At 44.2% G+C, this 19,289-nt stretch overlaps 1 non-coding gene across 1 annotated transcript; it reads left to right on the forward strand.

Annotated features, from left to right (window-relative positions):
• The first annotated feature begins 12,045 nt into the window (after positions 1 to 12,045).
• Positions 12,046 to 12,182, forward strand: LOC119929353. The gene has a single exon (XR_005451480.1). It is a non-coding gene; the product is annotated as a small nucleolar RNA SNORA7 (small nucleolar RNA).
• Positions 12,183 to 19,289: the final 7,107 nt, after the last annotated feature.

The raw sequence follows: 19,289 nt of genomic DNA on the forward strand, positions 1-19,289 counted from the left end.
AGGGAGGAGGGCACCCCCTTTCCGCCCCAGCGGCGGTCCTGGACCCCGGAGTCCTGACCTCACCTGCTCCTGACGCGTGGAAAGATGCGGGGGGCAGAGGTTCTTGTCCGGGAGGCCGGCTCTCATCATCCGGGAGAGGGAGGAGCAGGAGGGGGTGGATGAGCTGGGGGAGAGGGGGAGGAGCAGGAGGAGGCGGGGGAGGAGGAGAGGAAGAGGAGCAGGAGGAACAGGAGGAGGAAGAGGAGGAAGGAGGAGAGGAAGAGGAACAGGAGGAGAGAAGGGAGGAGGAGAGGAAGAGAAGGAGGGAGAGGGAGGAGGAGCTGGGGAGAGGAGGGGGAGGAAGGAGGAGGAGGAGGGGGAAGATAAGGAAGGAGGAGGAGAGAGGAAGAGGAGCAGTAGAGGGAGGAGGAGGAGGAGGAGGAGGAGCAGGAGCAGGAGCAGGAGGCAAAAGGAAGAGCAAGATGCAGCAGCATCAGCAGCAACGTCCTCCTCCAGACACACGCGAGCAGCCCCTCTCTCCCGCACTTTAATGGCCTCCGACCGAAAGCAGGCGCCGAGTGACAGCGGGCGGCGAAAGGAACTTAGCCTCCCGGCTCCGCTTTCTGGACAGCACAGCTGCGAGGACGGGGGGGGGGGACTGCTGAATTTGGGAGGAGCCTCCCTTGAGCCGGGGGTCGGGGATCAGTCCGGGACGGTGGAAAGTTTGGTGGGAAGAAGGGATACTAGGGGTTGGAGTTAAGGCGGAGAGAGTGGGTAGCCTCCAGTTTGCAGGAAAGTAGTTATAATTGGCACACCGCCTGCTTTCGCGGAAGCCCAGAACACTGCACTATTTGCTCTATTCTGCCGATACACCTGAGATGGGGAAGGAAGTCATATTACAACTGGAGGTACTGAGACACCAAAAGGTTAAGACATTAGGTCTCCGGAGTCCCGGCCTGGGTTTCTTTCCCTTGGCCTCCCTTGGTACTGCCATCTGACCACATTGCCCCCTTTGCTTGATACCTGCCATCTGTTAAGGCCACTTCTGGCTGCAGATTCCCATTCCTCCTGTTGTACCAATTCTGTTCTTGAGGTCACAAAAAGAGTGGAAGGAGTCAACTTCGGGGAGGATGACCCGTAACTATTGAGAAATTTTCACTTCCGTACTGGCCATCCACAAGACTGACTATTATTGGAATAATGATGAGACTTAGTAGCTTAAGGGGCGTATAGATGTTGGGGATATTCTCCAGGAAAGCGAAATTTTCTGTCCCTGCCCAGTATATTTGGGATTCAAAGAAATCAAGAGGATGAACTGATTATGATTGCTTTTGGTAGAGCAGCAGATTATGGTCTGAAAAACGTGTCTTTTGTCCTAGGTAGCGCATCCTTCTGGAACAACCAAATTATCTGTAATAATTACTATAAACGTGTTGGTGTGTTCTGAGTAGTTAAATAGTACAAATTTAACATTCAGGGAAATTTACTGCTGTTAAACTTACCCCTACTCTAATTGCAAATACTCTACTTACCTCTGGGAACTGTGCATTTTTGTAGTGTTAATGTTTTGTTTACATTTCAGTACTTCAGTGTATTAAAGGGTTATGTTTTATGCTCCCTTAAGTGGCATGCTGCCTGGAGGAATGTTCCTGCGGCATTGGAAATAGTAAAGTGTATCAGTCTGAATTAGAAAAGCGATCCTCAGCCGACAATTCCTGACCAACGTACTGACCAAGGAAGTCTTTGAGCAAATTACTCTCACCTCAAAGAGGAGCCTCCGCTGCTGTTTGCTTCCTAATAATAATAATAATAATAGTAATAGTGGTATTTGTTAAGCGCTTACTGTGTGTCAAGTACTGTTCTAAGTGCTGGGGTTGATACAAGCTAATCGGGTTGGGGACATGGGGTTCCCAATATTAATCCCCCTTCTAGACTGTGAGCCCGTTGTTGGGTAGGGACCGTCTCTATATGTTGCCGACTTGTACTTCCCAAGTGCTTAGTACGGTGCTCTGCACACAGTAAGCGCTCAATAAATACTATTGAATGAATGAATAATCCCCATTTTACAGATGAGGTAACTGAGGCACATTGATTCATCCAATCGTGTTTTTTGAGCGCTTATTGTGTGCAGAGTACCGTACTAAGCCCTTGGGAGAGAGAGAAGCAGCGTGGCTCAATGGAAAGAGCCCAGGCTTGGGGGTCAGAGGTCATGGGTTCAAATTCCTGCTCCGCCGATTGTCAGCTGTGTGACTTTGGGCAAGTCACTTGACTTCTCTGTGCCTCAGTTCCCTCATTTGTAAAATGGGGATTAAGACTGTGAGCCCCCCGTGGGACAACCTGATCACCTTGTATCCTCCCCAGCGCTTAAAACAGTGCTTTGCACATAGTAAGCACTTAACAAATGCCATTTCTGCTTGTTACAGCTTGCATTCTGATGGGGCAAAAACCAGACTGGATAAAGGTAAATAAACTTGAAGGGTGCCTTACTTAAGAATTAGGCACAATGAGCAGTCTTTAACTGTGGCCAAGGGACGTTGCTCAATGATAGATGTGATAGCATCTATCCCCCTTCTAAACTGTGAGCCCACTGTTGGGTAGGGACTGTCTCTATATGTTACCAACTTGGACTTCCCAAGCGCTTAATACAGTGCTGTGCACACAGTAAGCGCTCAATAAATACGATTGAATGAATGAATGAACTGCACATGAATTATATTGTCTGGAGGCCTCCTTCTCCCCCTCCCCACCTGCTCCTCCTCCCCCCAGCTCCTCCTCCTTCTCCCTCTCCCTCCTCCTCTTCCTCTCTTCAATTAATCCTATTTATTGAGCGCTTACTATGTGCATAATAATAATAATGGCATTTGTTAAGCGCTTATTGTGTCGAAACACTGTTCTAAGCGCTAGGGCGGGGATACTAGGTGATCGGGTTGTCCCAGGTGGGGCTCACAGTCTTAATCCCCATTTTACAGATGAGGTAACTGAGATTCAGCGAAGTCAAGTGACATGTCCAAGGTCACACAGCAGACATGTGGCGGAGCCGGGATTGAAACCTATAACCTCTGACTCCCAAGCCTGTGCTCTTTCCACCGAGCCACGCTCTTGGGAGAGTTCAACAGAATTAAGATCGTTATGGACAGGGAATGTGTCTGCTAATTCTGTTCTATTGTATTATTATTAATAATAATTGTATTTACTGTGTGCAAAGCACTGTACTAAGTGCTTGGGGGAGTACAATATAACATCAGATACATTCCCTGACTACAACGAGCTCATAGTCTAGAGTCTCCCAAATAGTGCCCTGCACATAGTAATAACAATAATAATATTTGTTAAGCACCTATTATGTGCCAAACACTGTTCTAAGCCCTAGGTTTGGTTCAAGGTAATCAGGTTGTCCCACATGGGACTCCCAGTCTTAATCCCCGTTTTACAGATGAGGTAACTAAGGCTCAGAGAAGTTAAGTGATTTGCCCAAGGTCACACAGCAGACAACCCCATGAGAAAACCTCATTCTCCAACCCCCCGGCTCTCAACACTCTCCGCTACTCTCCCATCCTTCCCAGCAGTATCCTCAGAGGAGCTCTCCTCACTCCTCTCAAGTGCTATTCCGGCCACCTGTGCTTCTGACCCCATTCCCTCTCATCTCATGAAATCTCTCGCTCCGTCCCTTCTCCCCTCCTTAACTTCGATCTTCAACTGCTCACTCTCCACTGGTTCCTTCCCCTCTGCCTTCAAACATGCCCATGTCTCTCCCATCCTAAAAAAACCCTCTCTTGACCCCACCTCACCTTCTAGTTATCGCCCCATCTCCCTCCTACCATTCCTTTCCAAACTCCTTGAACGAGTTGTCTACACACGCTGCCTCAAATTCCTCAACACCAACTCTCTCCTCGAACCCCTCCAGTCTGGCTTCCCTCCCCTACATTCCACGGAAACTGCCCTCCCAAAGGTCACCAATGACCTCCTGCTTGCCAAATCCAACGGCTCATATTCTATCCTAATCCTCCTTGACCTCTCAGCTGCCCTCGACACTGTGGACCACCCCCTTCTCCTCAACACGCTATCCAACGTTGGCTTCACAGACTCCATCCTCTCCTGGTTCTCCTCTTATCTCTCTGGTCGTTCATTCTTAGTCTCTTTTGCAGGCTCCTCCTCCCCCTCCCATCCCCTTACTGTGGGGGTTCCCCAAAGTTCAGTTCTTGGTCCCCTTCTGTTCTCGATCTACACTCACTCCCTTGGTGACCTCGTATGCTCCCACGGCTTCAACTACCATCTCTATGCTGATGACACCCAAATCTACATCTCTGCCCCTGCTCTCTCCCCCTCCCTCCAGGCGCACATCTCCTCCTGCCTTCAGGACATCTCCATCTGGATGTCTGCCCGCCACCTAAAACTCAACATGTCCAAAACTGAACTCCTAGTCTTCCCTCCCAAACCCTGCCCTCTCCCTGACTTTCCCATCACTATTGATGGCACTACCATCCTTCCCATCTCACAAGCCCGTAACCTTGGTGTCAGCCTCGACTCCGCTCTCTCATTCACCCCTCACACCCAAGCCGTCACCAAAACCTACCGGTCTCAGCTCCGCAACATTGCCAAGATCTGCCCTTTCCTCTCCATCCAAACCGCTACCTTGCTGGTTCAAGCTCTCATCCTATCCCGTCTGGACTACTGCATCAGCCTTCTCTCTGATCTCCCATCCTCGTGTCTCTCCCCACTTCAATCCATACTTCATGCTGCTGCCCGGATTGTCTTTGTCCAGAAATGCTCTGGGCATGTTATTCCCCTCCTCAAAAATCTCCAGTGGCTACCAATCAATCCGCGCATCAGGCAGAAACTCCTCACCCTCGGCTTCAAGGCTCTCCATCACCTCGCCCCCTCCTACCTCACCTCCCTTCTCTCCTTCTACTGCCCAGCCCGCACCCTCCGCTCCTCCACCGCTAATCTCCTCACTGTACCTCGTTCTCGCCTGTCCCGCCGTCGACCCCCGGCCCACGTCATCCCCCGGGCCTGGAATGCCCTCCCTCTGCCCATCCGCCAAGCTAGCTCTCTTCCTCCCTTCAAGGCCCTGCTGAGAGCTCACCTCCTCCAGGAGGCCTTCCCAGACTGAGCCCCTTCCCTCCTCTCCCCCTCGTCCCGCTCTCCATCCCCCCATCTTACCTCCTTCCTTTCCCCACAGCACCTGTATATATGTATATATGGTTGTACATATTTATTACTCTGTTTATTTATTTATTTATTTATTTTACTTGTACATTTCTATCCTATTTATTTTATTTTGTTGGTATGTTTGGTTCAGTTCTCTGTCTCCCCCTTTTAGACTGTGAGCCCACTGTTGGGTAGGGACTGTCTCTATGTTTTGCCAATTTGTACTTCCCAAGCGCTTAGTACAGTGCTCTGCACATAGTAAGCGCTCAATAAATACGATTGATTGATTGATTGATTCCTCCCTTCAAGGCCCTACTGAGAGCTCACCTCCTCCAGGAGGCCTTCCCAGACTGAGCCCCCTCCTTCCTCTCCCCCTCGTCCCCCTCTCCATCCCCCTCATCTTACCTCCTTCCCTTCCCCACAGCACCCGTATATATGTATATATGTTTGTACATATTTATTACTCTATTTATTTATTTTACTTGTACATATCTATTCTATTTATTTTATTTTGTTAATATGCTTGGTTTTGTTATCTGTCTCCCCCTTCTAGACTGTGAGCCCACTGTTGGGTAGGGAACTGTCTCTATATGTTGCCAACTTGTACTTCCCAAGTGCTTAGTACAGTGCTCTGCACACAGTAAGCACTCAGTAAATACGATTGATTGATTGATGTGGCAGAGCTGGGATTAGAACCTATGACTTCTGACTCCCAAGCCCGTGCTCCTTCCACTGAGCAACGCTGCTTCTCCTAAGCACTCAATAAATAGGATTGATTGAATTAGCAGACTCCTTCCCTTTCCGTAAGGAGCTTACAGTCTCCTCCTATCATGATGGGTTTGGGAGTCAGAGGTCGTGGGTTCTAATCCCCGCCCTACCACTTACCAGCTGTGTGACTTTGATCAAGTCGCCCAACTTCTCTGTGACCTAATTACCTCATCTGTAAAATGGGGATTAAGACTGTGAGCTCTAGACTGTGAGCCTGTTGTTGGGTTGGGACCGTCTCTATATGTTGCCAACTTGTCCTTCTCAAGCGCTTAGTACAGTGTTCTGCACACAGTAAACGCTCAATAAATACGATTGAATGAATGAACGTGGGACAACCTGATTACCTTGTATCTCCCCTAGTACTTAGAACAGTGTTTGGCACATAGTAAGTGCTCAACAATTACCATTATTACTATTATTATTAATATTGAAATTCATATTAATATTTGGGAATATGAGCATCGAAGAGGTTAAGGCTTCCACCCAAACTTAAACTCTTAACTCTGGTTCATGTCAGTAGGAACCTGTTGGGGAAATATGCTAGCTATCTCCCTCAAGCAGAGTTAAATCCTCAAGAAGGTCCCAAAGATGCACTGACTTTCTCATGATGTACAGAGTTTCTGGGGGTACGTGATATTGGAACTGCAAAGGATTCCTGGGCAGTCAGTACGACCAACATTTTGCTTTTGCCCACCTCCAAGTGGTGAGCTGGTGGCATATCTTGAGGTGGACAAAAATAAGAAAAAAACCACAAATCCCTAAGGACTTAATAGTTGTAGTAGTAGTAATAATAATCATTATTATAATTATAATAATTATGGTATTTGTTAAGAGCTTACTTTGTGCCAAGCACTGTTCTAATAGTAGTAGTTGTAGCAATAGTAGGAATAGTAATAATAGTAGTAGTAGTAGTAGTAGTAGTAGTAGTAGTAGTAGTTGTGCTTGGCACATAGTAAGCATTTACCAAATACCATAATTATTATTAGTAGTAGTAATTACATTTATTGTGCACCTACTGGGGCAGTGCATTGAACTAGAGAAGCAGCGTTGCTCAATGGAAAGAGCATGGGCTTGGGAGTCAGCAGTCATGGGTTCAAATCCCCGCTCCACCAATTGTCAGCTATGTGACCTTGGGCAAGTCACTTAACTTCTCTGTGCCTCAGTTACCTCATCTGTAAAATGGGGATTAAGACTGTGAGCCCCACATGGGACAACCTGATCACCTTGTATCCCCCTCCAGTGCTTAGAACAGTGCTTAGAGAAGCAGTGTGGCTCAGTGGAAAGAGCACGGGCTTGGAAGTCAGAGGTCGTGGGTTCAAATCCCAGCTCTGCCACTTGGCAGCTGTGTGACTTTGGGCAAGTCACTTCACTTCTCTGTGCCTCAGTCTCTCATCTGTAAAATGGGGACTAAGACTGTGAGCGCCTCCCCCCCCCCCCCGCCCACCATGGGACAACCTGATCACCTTGTATCCCCGCAGTGCTTAGAACAGTGCTTTCCACATAGTAAGTGTTTAATAAATACCATTATTATAGTAAGCGCTTAACAAATGCCATCATTATTATTATTTTTAACTAAGTGCTTGGGAATTACAAAGCAAGTCAGTGACACATTACCCATGCACAAGGTGCTTAGGTGGAATTTCTCACATTGATACTTTCTCACTATTTTCATTTGACTCCTCTACGCTGTAAGTTTCTTGTGGGTAGGGAATGTGTCTACCAACTCTTGGATTGTACTTTCCCAAGTGCTTCGTACAATGCTCACTGTGAAAGCACTGTGTAACCTCTTAGATTCTCATATTCCCCAACAGTATGATGGCAAAGCTATTGCCATTATGATAGGAGGAGAATAACCAAGATGATATAATTGGTGTGAAGAGTTCTGGGCTTCAATGAAATCAGGCTGTGTGCCAATACACCATGTGATTATAACTCCTTTACTGCAAACAGGAGGCTATGCACTCTGCCTTAAATCCAACCCCTCTTACCCTTAATTGTAACAAACACGATGGATTCATTAATTGTCTCCTGCTCCTAGGAAGCATTTGAGTCAGGGGTTACCATATTCTAAATATATATGCCCTTTAACAATGGTTTGCCTATTGTAGACAGAGGCAGAAATAATAATAATAAGGATATTTAAGAGCTTACCATGTGCCAGGCACTGTACTAAGCACTGGGGTAGATACAAGCAAATTGGGTTGAACACAGTCCCTGTCCCACATGGGGTTCATAGTCTCAAACCCCATTTTACAAATGAGGTAACTGAGGCCCAGAGAAGCAAAGTGACTTGCCCAAAGCCACGCAGCAGAAAAGTAGTGAAGCTGGGATTAGAACCCATGACCTTTTGACTCCCAGGCCTGGGCTCTGTCCACTATGCCAGGGTGCTTCCCCTGATTTGTGCCAGAGTTTGCTAGGTTTAAGCCACCTGGCATGTCAGTGTTTGGGCTACTATAGCCCATGTTGCCACTCTGGGGTCACCCTTGCTTTGTGGTCCCTGGCTGCTAATTGTTTTTTCCATCTGGTGTCACCTCACTGAGCCAGAAGGGCACAATGTACGAGCATCTGAGAGCCGAGTCATCATCACCATCATCAATCATATTTATTGAGTGCTTATTATGTGCAGAGCACTGTACTAAGCACTTGGGAAGTACAAATTGGCAACACACGGCCACATTGCCATGACCCTATTATTTCTCAAATTGATCTGAGATAATTCAAGCATGCCTTTTGCCAAGATAAAAATCACCTTTTGTCCAGAAAAAAATTGCTTCTCACTGAAATAAAAATCTGGTATGTGACAGGTCTGTAGTGATAACAACTGTGTAAGTCCCTGCCCTCAGGGAATTTATCTTTTTACTAAGGTGATGATTGCTTTACTTCACTGATCCTTCATCACTAATTTGGTTTCATCTTTTCCTGAGAAACCCTTTTGCTTAACTGCACATAGCTGTGTATGATCTTGAAATAATTCTTCTTAATGCAACAGCAATATCAGTAAATGCTCCTGTGTCAAATTGAAAAACAAGCCGTTTCCACATTTTGGTGATCTTTCTTAATGTATCTTGTATTACTACTTTGCCATGTATTTTGGGGTTCACAGTTATAAATTAAGTTGAATCAATTTCCTAGCACCAAGTTGTGAGGTAACAATATACATACAGTCTTTGTAAAACTGGTATATATTAGCAGGCTAGGGAATACACCCTTTAATTGCATCTTCTATTTTTTTTTGCCATCTATCTAGGCTATAAGACTGTAAGCTCCTCCTGTAGACTGTAAAGCAACTTTACACAGATGGTGTCTACAAACTCAGCTCTACTCTTTCCCAAGGGCTGAGTACAGGGCTCTGCACACAGTAAACACTCAAAACATACCATTCTCAAAACATACCACTGATTGATTGGCCTAACCTCATATATACCTACATTAACCCAGTTTCCCTTTATTTTTGGTTCTTTTTCTATGATCTTTCTGTGAGCCTCCCTGAGGCTTCCTGCCCACAAACAGCCATTCAAAATGACCAACCATGAAAAAGCAAACAATAAAACCACAGAAGGAATTCACTACATTTCATTTACTAAGTGGCATAGATGTAACCCTCTCCCAAACTCTAGGTTTTACTTAGGCAACTCTACCCAGGCATCAGTTTGATTTAGCCTCAGCCTCCTTTTCCTCTGGTTGAGGCAAAATCAGAAGGTTCAGTCAGTCACATCTGTTTATCAATTGTCTAAGTTGCATCACAGACTGTGCAAGAAAATTCAGAGAGCAAGAAACAACTCATTGGAAAGGAGGGATTTCTGGAAAACATGAATTGGAAGTCCATGGCTAAAGGAACATGCACAGAAATGAAACCATAAAGCCTAAGCAATGGCATTCTGAGTCAGACCATAATGCATGGCAGCCCAGCCTTCTGGTTCCAATACCGCAATCATAGGGCACTCAGAGGAGCGGTGACACAGTTTCCATCTTTATGTAAAGCCACTTAATGATGAGCAGTGTGGATGAGTGGAAAGAGCATGGGACTGGGAGTCAGAGAACCTGGATTCTAATCCCAACTCCACTACCTCACTACTGTGTGACCTTGGGCAAGTCATTTAACTTTTCTGGGCCTCAGTTCCCTTATTTGTAAAATGTGGATTCAATGCTTGTTCTCCTGCCTACTTAAACTGTGAGCCCCATGTGGGACAGGGACTGTGTCCAACATGATTAAATGGTATCTACCTCAGTGGTTAGAGCTGAGTTTGCCATATAGAAAGTGCTTAACAAGTATAATAATAATAGTATCACAAAAATTTTCCCCTGATAGTCTATTATACATTTATCACAGATAAGTTTGAACCCTTCTTATGTTCCTCTTAATATCCATAAATCTTCCCTTTAATAACCCACTTTGAGGAATCCATCCGTATACTCACTCACACCCTTTTTGAATCTATTGATATTTTCTGCTAGTAGAACTCCCTGTGGTAACATTCCATATATTCCCTACTTGCTATGTGATTTTTCTTTTTGTTTGTCTTGGAGCCACTGCTTTAAAACTTCCATTGTTCCCGCTGATCCTGGTGTGATGAGATATGTTGAACTCAATTCCATGCTTTGCTTGTCCACACCCTCCCTTTATGATTTGCAGAATTCAATAATGTCCTCTTTAAATTTTCATTTTTCTAAACTGAAGCTATTTTCAGACATGGCTCTGTCCCTCACCACCTCACCCACCCAATCATTGTGACTCCTGCTCTTTCAATAAATCAAACATAATGGTAAGAATAGGAATGGTATTGGTTAAGCACATTATGTGCCAGGCACTGTACTAGGCACTGGGGTGGATACAAGCAAATCGGGTTGGACACAGTCCCTGTCATTCATTCATTCATTAAATTGTATTTATTGAGCGCTTTCTGTGTGCACAGCATTGTACTAAGCACTTGGGAAGTACAAGTTGGCAACATATAGAGATGGTCCCTACCCAACAATGGGCTCACCATCTAGAAGGGGGAGACAGACAACAAAACAACTAGACAAGTGTCAAAACTGTCAGAATAAATGGAATTATAGCTGTATGCACATAATAAAATGAATAGAGTAGTAAATATGTAAATGTAAAATGAATAAAGTAATAAATATGAACAAATATACACAAGTGCTGTGGAGAGAGGAAGGGGGTAGGGTAGAGGGAGGGAGGGGAGGTGATGTGGGGGGAGGAGGAGAGTATAAAGGGGGCTCAGTCTGGGAAGTCCTCCTGGAGGCCTTGGAGCTCCTGTCCTGTCCACTGTCCCACTTAGGGCTCACAGTCTCGATCCCCATTTTACAGATAACTGAGGCATAGAGAAGTTAAGTGACTTGTCAAAGGTCACCCAGCATACAAGGGGTGGAGATGGGATTAGAACCCATGACATTCTGATTCCCAGGCCCTATCCACTATACGATGCTGCTTCTCTAAATGTATTTGTTGAGCATTTACTGTGTGCAGAGCACTGTACTTAGGACTTGAGATAGTCCAATATAATGATACAACAGAGCTGGTGGATTTGCTCCCTGCCCCAATGAGCTAACAATTTAGAAAGGGAGACACATATTAATTTAACTATATAAATTATAGATATGCACACAAGTGCTGTGGGGTTGAGAGAAAGATGAATAGAGGGAGCAAGGATTTCCATCCTTAGGTCTCAAAAGAGGCCCAAAACCAAGTGAATGAGTGGGCAGAAAAAATTAGAATGTTGCCAGGATGGTCTCTGACTCATTCTGTGAACAGCAGATAAGGAGATGCACATGGTATCACCTGCACTATGCTATGCCTGCCACAAAACATACTGATGTCATATTTGTCATTTTGAAGAAGAGGCTACCCTATCTAAAGGATTGTCTGGGTCAGGAGTGAAACCATGACTCCACCCCCCCAACAGGTCCCTCTGAATAGGGTTTCCTCTTCCAAGTCAAGGAAGCTAGTGACAGGAGCCAAGGCAGAAGGAAGTTGAGTGCTCAAAATAAAAATCCTAGAGGTAAAGTCAGCTGGTTCCAGAAGTATACTGCTAAGGGACAGACCAGATGTCTGGTTTAAAATCAATCAATTTATCTGTGGCATTTATTAAGGCCTTAATGTGTATATAACACTGTACTAAGCTTTGGGGAGAGTACAGTACAATACCCCTCTCAGGGTCACACCTGGAGAGTTTCCAGTACTCTACCAGTCTCAACTATGGAGGGAGAGTCAAGCAGAGGCATACCCATTCTATTCCTAGTTTGGCCAGTGGGTAGTGAGGGGAAGACAATCTGCTACAAGTCAAAACTCACCTGTGCTGTTGCGGCAGCAGCATGGGTTTAGAGTCAAGAGCAGAGACTCAGGTTTACTGCGTGGAGGGAGGCAATGGTAAACCACTTCTGTATTTTTACCAAGAAAACTCTATGGATATACTACCAGAAAGATTGCAGATGGAGGTGGGGCATCCTGGCAAAGAAGGGTCCATGGTGTTGCTATGGGTCGGACAAGACTTGACAGCATAAGGCCACAGTACAGTAAGTTTGCACATCTCTGCTCTCTAGGAGTTTTCAGTCTGTCTACATTGAGGTCACTAAATACAGTGAAGAATTCTTGAAGAAGAGAGGTGAAATTAGCCGTGGTTCTAAAGGATGAAAATGTCCACTGAAAGATGAGAGGAAAAGAAAACCTGAGTGCTCCGATAGACTTCTTCCAGCATTGTTCAAAGGTAGAAAAATGAGCCAAACCTAGTGAAATTAGGGATACTGGCCATTTTTGCTGCTGTTTTTGTTGTATTTTTTTTCCAAAGAGAACAGAGGTAGGAACTATTTCAAATAGAGATCAGGGAGGCAGGAATGGATAAACTTTTTTTCTTTATCAGAGCAAATTGTATTAGATCATTATTAGAACATTGAAAGTCTAATTTTTTCAAAGTCTTTGGAGGTATCCTAAGTTAAAACAGAGAATGAAATAGCAAAGAGGATTGAACAGCAAGGCCTCTCATGAAAGTCTCCATGCAATAAGTTAAAGTACATATTGAAGACTGTACCCAATCTAATTAACTTGTATCTACCCGTTCTAGACACATAGTAAGCATTTATCAAATACCATCTAATTTTTAAAAAGTTTAAAAAAAGGCATTGGAAGCTGGGAGTCATTGAATGCAGACCCAAGGTTTACCCAGATGTTTTGTTAAGAAGGATAAATGTAGAATCAGATACAATTTTGGGTAGTGTGTTAAAAGTTCAGTGAAAGGAAAAAAGGTTAATAGAATTGTTTAGCCAACTTGAGATAGGTCATTGAACCTACTAATGGAAGAGAGGAAATACAGTGAAAACAAAACAAAATAAAGATATACTCAGCTGAAGTTAAAAAAAAGCCTTGTATTAAATTTTAACTCCTGAAGGTGAAATCATTCAAATCCTACACTGATTCTATATGTCCGGCAAGTACCTATGTCAGTGTTGGGCACTCAGGAAATACTTAATGATGATAATGATTATTTATTTTAATGTCTGTCTCCCTTTGTAGATTGTAAACTACTTATGGGCACAGATTGTCCTTACCAACTACACTGTATTGTACTTTCCCAAGCATTTAGTACAGGGCTTTGCATATATTAAGTTCTCAATAAATATCATCCATTGATGATGATAGAACACACTCCAGATTTCAAAGTGCTTAGTTCAGTGCTCTGCACACAGTAAGTGTTCAATAAATACAATTGAATAAATGAATGAATGAATGTTTCTTCTAGCAACCAGAGTGCACAGAGTGAACTGGTGGGCAGCGTTACCGCAGATTGTAAAGGACATGCAAAGAGCAAGACCTATTTGTGGCTGAAGTGGCCACATCACAGTCACAGTGCCAATTCTGAACCATAGCGCTATCACCCAGCAAGGGATTGCCTTGAACGTTGCAGCAGTCTTTGCTGCTCGCATTAATCAGCTAATTTTTTTTCCAGTTCCTCTTGGGGCTGTCCTCTGTGTGAATGCCCTAAATGATTCTTCATCCAGGAGTCTTCATTACTGTTAGCTTAGCTTCAGCAGGAATTTCCCTATTTACAGGACAAATATCCAGGTCTCTTGATTCTGAAGGCCATGCTCTTTCCACTGGACCAACAATAGGACTTTGTCCAGAATGAAAAAAACAGGGAAAGCAACAAGCAAACTGAGTAGTATGAAATAGGATAGTTAATCTGTAAAAATAATATAAGGAGAAGCAGTGTGGCCTAGTGGGTAGAGGATTGGCCTGGGAGTCAGAAGAACCTGGGTTTTAATCCTAGCCCTGCCACTTTGCTGTGTGACCTTGGTTCAGTCACTTATCTGTGCCTCAGCTACCTCATTTGTGAAGGGGGATTAAGACTGTGAGCCTCATGTGGAAGAGGGACCATGTCTAACCTGATAAGCTTATATCTATTCTAGCTCTTAGTACAGTTCCTGACACATAGAAAAGGCTTAACAAAAACCATAAAAAAAGAAAATGATACCCCAGTCACAGCCAAGGAAGAGAAAGATACCATTTATGAAGAACATACCAAAATGGTGGGCTTGACAATTAATCAAGACAAATGCCAAGTGATAGAGTTAGTAGTTAAAAAATAAAAGATTTCAGAAGAAAGTTGAGAACATGAATCATTGTGACATGAAGAAGGGAAATTAGAGAAGGTAGGGAGAATGTGGATGCTTTACAAAACTATCCTTGAAATATAGCAGTCTCAATGACAACCTTTTATCAGTTATGTGTGGCTTTTCCCAGGTGATTGCTTGATTGACTCTCGAACCATTTTTTCTCGATATGTTGGGGGCATAAAGTGAATGTTTCAAGACTCTTTCTCGAGCTGTTGGGGAAGGAGATAATATGTAGACATGACAAATTGGTAGTGCTGGGAATCAGATGAAGCAAGCCAGAGCGCAGTTCTGGTAAAAGTCCCAGAAAGGCCTTTCTGATTGAAAAACTGTTCTGCTGTAGTGGTGGTAGTGAAGACGGCAGTGACCCTTCCAGGCAGTGGGAAGTGGCACTCCCACCCAACGGACCTGGGATGAGGAGGGACTGTGATTCCCCAGCCCTGTCCCCTGACCCTGCTGTCTCGTGGTCACCATCAATGGGAGCCAAAGGCCAGAAGGGGTGGGAATTCTGGTGGACCCCCATGCCTGCCTACCGCAACATCCTTCAGGAAACTAAGCTCTGGGCAGGGGTCTGCAGTGGACTGGGGACAGACCCCCCAATCCCCATTGGAGACCTGCAAGGAGCAAGTATTCCTGGGGAAAGTGGCCCAAAAAATTTATGGAACTTGTTAAGGGCTATGTGCCGTGCACTGTTCCAAGTGCTGAAGTAGATACAAGTTAATCAGATTGGACACAGTCCCTGTCCCACATGGGGCTCACACTCCTAATCCCCATTGTACAGATAAGGTAACTAAGGACCAGAGAAATGAAGTGACTTGCCCACAGTCTCACAGCAGACATGTGACAGAGCCAGGATTAGAACCCAGGTCCTTCAGATTCTCAGGCCCATGCTCTATCCACTAAGCCACACTGCTCCTCCTCTGCTGCCACAGACAGCACTGCTACATAAGCTCATCCTCTAGACTGGAAGCTTGCTGTGGACAGGAAATGTGTCAGTAATGTTATCGTATTTTCCCGAGCACTTAATATAGTGTTCTGCACACAGTAAACACTTAATAAATATCAATGATTGACTGATTGATCAAGTGCAAGACTGCATCTGGGTGGTGCCTCCCCAGCCCAGTTCAACCCACTGGGCCCCACAGCTACCACTTTCCCTCCTACCAGGTCCCCTAGCCACTCCCCAGCTTCCTCCCTGCTACGAGCCGGGTGTCCTGATCAAGGGAGGACACAGTGGGCTGCACTATTAGAAGTACTATTACTACTACTACTACTGCTACTACTACCAACCAATCAACTGTATTAATTGAACACTTACTATGTTCAAAGCACTGTACTAAGCACTTCAGGGTTGTACAAAACAATTAAGATCATTATAATTACGTTGTATTGTATGCTTAGCACATTGCTCTGCACATAGCAAGTGGTTATAAAATACAATTGAATGAATTACCAGACATATTCCTGCCCATAACAAGCTCTACTACTATTTCTAGTACTACTACTACTACTATTACTGCTGCTGCTGCTGCTACTGCTACTGCTACTTAAACAAATCAGATGGATAAGGAGACAGAGGAAGGCTGTATGCCTACATCGTAAGGGAAATTATCAGGCAGAGAAATATTGGTTTTGGAAGAGACAAAGATAAGATGTGTCTGTGGAGATTCCCAGGATGTGAAGATGCAGATAATGCAGGTGGTACTTGGTAGCTGAGCATGTGGTGACAAAACAATTTTGGATGTTATTAAAATATTGTTAATCAATCAGTTGTATTTATTGGGGGCTTACTCTGTGCAGAGCACTGTACTAAGGTTTTGGGGGAGTACAAAGGTTTTGGGGGAGTACAATATAACAGAGTTGGTAGACACATTCCCTGACCACAGCAAGCTTACACTCTAGATGGGGAGAATGATATTAATATAAATAAATAAATTATGGATATGTAGATGAGTGCTATGGGGCTGAGGGAGGAGTGAATAAAGGGTGAAAATCCAAGTGCAAGAATGAGTAGAGTAGTGCAGGGTAGATAATAAACAACAGCAACAAAAACAATAAAAAGAGACTATGATGGTTGTAAGAAGGATTAGTGCAGTTGGATCCAGGTTAGTAGAGGAAAAATAGCAAAAGCAATTTCTATCTTTGTAAACATAAATATTGTCCCATGGGATATCTTCCTTTCTTTGAAGGTGGCTCATATAAATGTGTAAAAAGGAAACCTCTAATATAGACTGTATTAGACTCTAAGTTCCTTTTGGGCAGGAAATGTGTCTACCAACTCTTTTGTGTTATACTCTCCCAAGCGCTTAGGATAGTACTCTGCACATATTAAGCACTCAGTAAATACCACTGATTGATTGTTACAGACTCTGCAACACCTCCAGTGGAAGCACTGTTAATGATGACATTTATTAAGCACTTACTATGTGCAAAGCACTGTTCTAAGTGCTGGAGAGGCTACAAGGTGATCATATTGTCCCGCGGGAGGCTCACAGTCTTAATCTCCATTTTACAGATGAGGGAACTGAGGCACAGAGAAGTTAATTGTTCTGACATTTATTCAGGACAGAAGTGACTGGTTTTTTTTGTTTTGTTCTGTTGTTTTGTTTTGTTTTGTTTTGTTTGATCTCTTTAGCCACAGCATGCCAAGGGATAGCTCTCCATTAGGCATCAATCAGCTGACATTTATCCAGGACAGAAGGGATTGTTGTTTTGTTTTGTTTGTTCTGTTTTGTTTTGTTTGATCTCTTTAGCCACAACATAACAACAAAGGAGAGATGGCCCAATAGGAATCAATCGATCAATCAGTCAATAGCATTTATTCATTCATTCATTCCATCGTATTTATTGAGTGCTTACTGTGTGCAGAGCACTGTACTAAGTGCTTGATTGAGCACTTATTGTTCACTGAGCACTGTACAAAACTGTACAGAACATTGTCTTCTGATTGAGAAACTCCAATGGTTGCTCATCCACCTCTGCAACAAACAAAAACTCCTCACCATTAGCTTTAGACCTCACCTTTCCCCCTCCTACCTCACCTGGCTATTCTCCTACTACAACCCAGCCTCCGCACTTCACTTCTCTAGTGCTAACCTTCTCACTGTGCCTTGATCTCATCTATCTTGCCGCTGACCTCTCATCCACACCCAGCCTCTGGCCTGGAATGCCCTCCCTCCTCCAATCCAACAGACAACTACTCTCTTCCTCCTCAAAGGCTTATTGATAGCACATCTCTTCCAAGAGGCCTTCCCTGACTAAGCCCTCTTTTCCTCTCCTCCTTCTGCCTTTCACATCACCCTGACTTGCACCCTTCATTCATCCCTCCACCCCCACAGCACTTATGTACATATCTGTAATTTATTCATTTATATTATTTCTGTCTCCTCTTGTAGACTGTGTGTGCACTGTGGGCAGGAAATGTATCTATCATTATTGTGTACTCTCTCAAGCACGTAGTACAGTGCTCTGCAGAAAGTAAACACTCAATGATTGATTGAATGAATGAATGAATGGTGAAGTGGGTATATCAGCTAATTCACAGTGCATTGTTGGATAGTCCAACCTTATTCACAACTAGAATGCCCATGCAGCGATACTAAATACATTGATTTTCCAGGGAATCTTACTATTAGTACACAGTATGTGCTCAGTAGATGCCATGGATTGACTGATCCAACTGGTTGCCTGGACCACACAGGTTTAAGACCCACTGAAGGAGTGTGGCACTTCCCTTTCTATCAGATGAGTTCTAGCTGTTTGATAATTCTATCAGTTGAATGGCAATTTGTGGGCAGGAAGCCTCAGGGAGCAAATACCACATGGAATGGAAATACAAAGGATTCAGACTCTGCCAGAAGCCATGTCCTGAGCTTGTTGTTAAAAGCTGAGCATTAAGCAAACACCAACCCTGAATTGTGTTTAAGAGCTGGTGAAATACCTTTGATTTTCAAGCTGCGGCAGATGAAAATGATCCACTAATCTGCAGGCGCCCAGCATCCTGAGAGCATTAGAGCCTGCTAATAAAAGTTAATGGCTCTGATTCTACCACTTGGGTTTTGGAGGTCCATTAGTTGTCTCAGACAGTGGTGAAGTATTTAGCAACCCCTTCTGGCAGACAAAATAGTACCCTAGATGTCAAAAATACCAAGATGGTTCAGAAAGTGAACATCATCAGACCTGGTAGGCTCGTTCATATTATTGTGCTACTGTTCCACTGCTTTTATTCTGATTTTCTAAGAATTTGACCATGAAGCTACATCCGCAACAACCTCTAAATCATCTAATAGCTCACAGAATTCATAGAGGTTATTGTGATTCACAAGAATGCTGCATATTTGAAAACTGCTTTGCAATATTCGATTAGTGAAACCTCTATGTCTGCTCCTAGGAATCCACACCGAAATGTCCATTGTGCCAATGGATGACTTAATGTTTAAGTGCCTGGGACAAAGTCTGTCACAGAGTCAAGAAAATGAAAATAATGAAACTTCAAGTCTGCTTCCAAACACTTACATTGCTATTTTATCAATGTAAATAAGGTCATAAGAGTGTAATGAAGCAGCATGGTCTAATGGAAAGAGCATGGGCTTGAGAGTCAGAGGATCTAACCCCCTCCCATCCCCTTACTGTAGGGGTTCCTCAAGGGTCAGTTCTTGGTCCCCTTCTGTACTCTATCTACACTCACTCCCTTGGTGAACTCATTTGCTCCCACGGCTTCAACTATCATCTCTATGCTGATGACACCCAAGTCTACATCTCCGCCCCTGCTCTTTCTCCCTCCC

Source organism: Tachyglossus aculeatus, chromosome 5, assembly GCF_015852505.1.
Source record: "Tachyglossus aculeatus isolate mTacAcu1 chromosome 5, mTacAcu1.pri, whole genome shotgun sequence".
NCBI lineage: Eukaryota > Metazoa > Chordata > Mammalia > Monotremata > Tachyglossidae > Tachyglossus > Tachyglossus aculeatus.